The 4951-nt window shown below is 49.3% G+C and overlaps 1 protein-coding gene and 1 non-coding gene across 2 annotated transcripts in view; one reads left to right on the forward strand and one right to left on the reverse strand.

Annotated features, from left to right (window-relative positions):
* The window catches only part of Lix1l (limb and CNS expressed 1 like), a 152047-nt gene extending 147102 nt beyond the window's left edge, over window positions 1-4945 (reverse strand). Inside the window, exon 1 of the mRNA XM_048813914.1 lies at window positions 4885-4945. The gene's annotated coding sequence lies outside the window, so the exon portion shown is untranslated. The remainder of the gene's footprint in view (window positions 1-4884) is intronic.
* Window positions 1511-1584, forward strand: Trnan-guu. The gene has a single exon. It is a non-coding gene; the product is annotated as a tRNA-Asn (tRNA).
* Window positions 4946-4951: the final 6 nt, after the last annotated feature.

Genomic DNA, 4951 nt, shown 5'->3' on the forward strand with positions numbered 1-4951 from the left:
AGAATTTCAAGAATAAAGCAAAACTAACCCTGGAGATAGAAAACACAGTGGTGATTCCCTTCAGTGAGGTTGTGGGGATGGGCGGAAAACAGACTCCACGGATTTCCTGAGCTGATGGCAATTTTCTGTCACTTGCTCTAGAAGAGGGTTCCTGTTGGACGCGATCCACGGGGCCATGCACTGAGGATGGGTGCAATTTAATCTGTGAGCTGCACTTCGGTTTTTATTGTCCCCCCACCCCCGACACACACACACACACACACACACACACACACACACACACTTGGTTGGGGAACGTCATTCACTTACTATGGTTATTCGACCTTGTTTCCAAAGCCTCGTTGGAGTGCAAATCTCATCTCGTTTCTTATTTGGTCTAAAACGACCCCACGGATGACTGCAATATGTGAACCAGAAAAAGGAGGTCGACCACAACCACTGCATCAGAGGCAGCACCTCAATCCTCGGGTTCTCTGGTGACCGAGCCCTGGCCAAGGACCGGGCTTCCTTTCTTCCTCCAGACCAGAGAGCTCCGGAGCCACCTGCAAGTTTGGCACTGGATGCGGCGGTGAGGATTGAAAGACAAGGGGGGCCACGTGAGTGCAGGGCCGGCCGTGACTCGGATTCGAAGCGAGGTTGCTGCGGCCACAGCGCAGAGTACTGACCACTGGACGGTCACGGCGCCGCGCGGGCGAGGACGGGCGGCGCCTTCTCGGTCCGGGTGGTGGACGTCCCTATGGTGGACGTCGCTCAGGGGTGCTACTCCGCGGCTCCCTGTTCACAGCAGCAGGTCGTCGCCTGTCTTGCTCGCCACCGTCCGTTTCCCCCTCCTTTGCGATCCTTCGGCCACAGTGAAACTCAGTTCTGGTCCCTGGGGACCCGGCCCTGACGCAGGCTGCCCTCTCGCTGAAGTCTCCCGCCCGTCGGGCCCCTCCGCCCCTTCGTGCTCCTGGCCGAGGCCTTCGGCCGCCGGGTCGCTGCTCTCGCCCGCGCCCACCCCGCGCCCACCCCAGCCTCCGTGAGCCCCGGGACCTCGAGGGCGCTCGGGTGCACCGGGCCTTCCCGGCTTTCGCCTCCGCGGAGGCCTAGAAACTTGGCCGAGTCGAGGCTTCGTGCAAAGACCTTGGCCTGGGATAAAACGCTCGCGTTTCCGTTCTCAGGGTCCTTTAAAGCACTGACCCTGCGGCCCGTCCCAGGGCGGCGCGCTAGGGGGGGACAGGCCCACTCAGGGCAGGACGAGGAAGAAGCCTCGACCCCGGAGCCCAGCGGGCGTCTCCCGGGCGTCAGCTTTCGAAATCAGCGCCTGGCAGCTCGGGGTGGAGGCCATTCTGCTGCCCTCTGGCCTCGGAATCCGCCGATGGTCAGGCTTCCAACTGGCCGCGCTGATCGGCCGGCTTTTCTGAGCTCTGGGAATTTGCCCCGGATTCTGCAGGAGCCGCGGCGCGTTGCCTGGGGAAAACGGCTTAGTGTGCACTGGGCCCTACTGGACTCCCAGCAGAGGACCTTCCGCGTCTCTGTGGCGCAATCGGTTAGCGCGTTCGGCTGTTAACCGAAAGGTTGGTGGTTCGAGCCCACCCAGGGACGCTTAGCCTCCTTCTTTGGCAAACAGCTCTTGCCTGGTCGTTTTAGCCTCCGTTCAGCTCTTTAGCAACCGCAGGGCGCTAGGGACCGCACCACCCTGCAGTGTAGGGCCATCTCACCCTTGTTCTGCCTTCCTGGACAGGCTGCCAACACTGAGGTCAACTCTGGGATGGTTCTCTTCTTGTTTTTCATCAGCAGCAGAGTGGACAGGTACACTAGTACCCTAGCCCCAGGAGGGGGTCAACAGTGCCATCCCCAATATGATTGTCCACTTCCTTTAAAAAAGGAAAAAAAAAAAAAAACCTTTCTTTCTTAGTTTTTGCAGTTTTCATTGACCTTTTCCAAATGGTTTTGAAATTGGGTTGGTTCGAGATTTTATGCTGAAAAATAATGCTGCCCATCATTCTTGTACCACTACCTCATTTCCGTGGTGCAGAGAACTGGCCGTGCAATTGCTACATCACAGTGTTTACCTGATACTTCTAACTTTTGTATATTTTACAAATTTATCTCCCCCACGAATGATGACAAATCATATTCCACGTTACTTCCAACTCTATCAATCGCCCTTTCTTTGTGAACTTGCCAGGGTGGCAGACTTTCTCTTCTTCTACCTATCCATGATTTTCCAGTAGGGGCAGTGCTAAGGCCTGGGGGGAGGGCCACATCAGCAGGCCCCAGTGGACATCACACACAGATATGCTGTTGCATGTTTTGCACAGCTTAACTTNTCTCTCTATATATATATATATATATATATATATATATATATATATACACTTTAAACTGATTAAGATCCAACAGAAGGGCTGGGGTTGTGGCTCAGTTGTAGAGCGCTTGCCTAGCACGTGGGAGGCAATAGTTTCGATCTTCAGCACCACATAAAAAGAAAGAAAAGAAAAGAAAGGAAAGGAAAAAATATATATACATAAAAGATCCAACAGCAAACAGAACTATGTGTGTCTCTCAGGCAGGTGAGGGGCACGGGGAGATAAAGGACAAATAGGTAAAATAAGAGAAGAGATTTTTTGCTTAAATGCTGGGATCCAATATGAGTGGAAAATGAATCTAAAGACTGAATTGAAAAGGATGAATTTGGAGTAGACAGGAAGAAGATGAAGGATGTGGATTGAAGATGATGTGCAAGGCATTGTTGGGTCAGAAAATGATTTGGACAGAGGCCAAAGTAAATTGTTTTCAGGGGAATAGAGCCATCCCCCAATTACCATGCCATCAGTCACACGGGTATGTGGGTACATGCCAATGGCAGCTTCGCCTATTAATCGGAGCAGAATAAGTGGTTCCATGTGGTGAAGGACTTCTGAGCCAAATCGGCAGAGATTTTGCTTGCCTAAAGCTGAACTATCTGCCAAACTCTCGTAAAGAACTGGCTGGACACCCAGACTGGAAATGGGTAACTCGAGAATAATGAGGATTGTGATGGGAGGTGGGGAGACTGGAGGAGAGGATCACCACAGAGTCTGAAGCCTGAGTGATTGCTCTTTGTCAGCACAATCTCTTTGTTCCCTCATCCTTTCTGAGGAAATTAAGGTTTTATAAGACACCCAGTTTGGAAGCCAAACCAGAGGCTTTCCAGGTAACATAGACAAGGAAAAAGGGTACACTCCTCTATAATTTTAATGAACACCAATAAGTTTCCCAGAGGAAGAATTCAGATTTAGGTTGATCACTCCTGGCTATTCCTATGCCCAGAGGCAAAGACTTTCCCTTGTCTTGACTTCAAGAGACCTGAAGCAACAGGACAATGGCTGATGGCATTCCATCACATAGCCTTGTTAAGCCTATGAATTAAACCAGAAAAATGACTGTTGGACTCTTGATGAATTTCAGAATCACATCCATTTGTATATCCAGCATCTTGCAAAGTACCTGCTCCATGGTAGGAGTACAAATTGTATGAAAAATGACGAGAAACTAATAGTAAATTAATGATTAGGCACATACAGCAAACTGGATCTAAAAATCTGTTTTCATTGGACTCTCTGGGTTTACAACATCAGGATTTAAAAGTGGGAGAGACACGGTCTTAAGGAAATATGAATCAATGAATTTGAGATGATAATAATAATTATAAGTACCTATTATATTTTCAGTTGCAATTTCTCAATCCACATCATAACCCCTGAGAAAGGTGAAGCTCAGTGTGATTGTTTCTTTCCCCAAAGACAGAGCTAGCAAGTGACAGAAGTCTCTGAAGCCTGTACACATACGTGTTCTTTTCACTGTACTCTCTCAAAAAAACAAAAACAAAAACCTCATTATTGTCTATAGAGAAAGCTCTGCAAATTTTCTCTGTATCAAACTAGAAAGTTAAAGACATAGTTACTTCTGGATCAAACAGGACTTGGCCAAGCAGAAGAAGTGATGTCTTGAAAATTTCAGACTTAAATTCTGAATCCCACACCAGTCATATATTCCTTGTTACTTAAACTATAAATTTGGAACTAGAACTCAGACAAGAAACTCTACACTAGTTAAACAAAAACAACAAAGAAAATCCTCACATTCCCCTTCCTAGAAATTAGGCATCTTTAAGCTGAAGATTTCTAACCGAAATAGGGTTTCTACCTGGCTCATTTCCACAGAATTTAGCATTCAGAGAGCCAAGGCCTGGGATTTATCCTCAGTTCCTGGGCAAGGGCCAGGAAAGCAGAGCCAGACAGTCAGGGGCCAGAGTTCTGAGACTCCATACTAAAAAGACAAAAGTGAGCTACTAAGTCACAGGAAGCTGGCATGGGCTCAACGGTATGGGTCCAGATTTAATGGCACAATTACTGTGACTCGTGAAGGCACTAACTCCCCAGCAAATCAGAAGTTGCATTGGAGATTTCAGAGTGAAGTAAGTAAGTAAAGAATTAAAAAGTCAAAGCTAAGGAGATGGAGTCACTTAGCAGGGCGGTCCAGGAATCACTGACATCAGAAAGACTGAAAGGATATATAGATGAGAAGTCGCTCCGAGCTGAGATAAAGGATGGGATCCCACACCATGAAGCCCGAGTCTCAAAGCTAGAGAGACGTTAAAACATCAAGTCAGCTACAGAAAGAATTCCATTTCGGACAGAAGAGGTCGAGGGGAAAAGAGGACTATCTGGAAATAGGGGACCGGACAAGGTATCATAATTCCATAGAGTGCCTGAGCGAGTGCCTGTGCTGGTGTGTGGAGCCCAGAGGGAAACTCCCCAAAAGGAAATGCCTGGGAGGGCTTCTCGCCAGGAAAAGGGCCCAAGGCCGCGGGAGCCAGCTCCCGGGAAGAGGGCGTCCGCCGAGCAGGCTCGGACTCACCTCGGCCGTAGCCCTGCGTGTGCTTGGCGAAGCTCCTCACCACGGCCTCCACCGCCTCGCGCAGCAC

The sequence above is a fragment of the Marmota marmota genome, unplaced genomic scaffold, assembly GCF_001458135.2.
Source record: "Marmota marmota marmota unplaced genomic scaffold, marMar, whole genome shotgun sequence".
NCBI classification, from domain to species: Eukaryota; Metazoa; Chordata; class Mammalia; order Rodentia; family Sciuridae; genus Marmota; species Marmota marmota.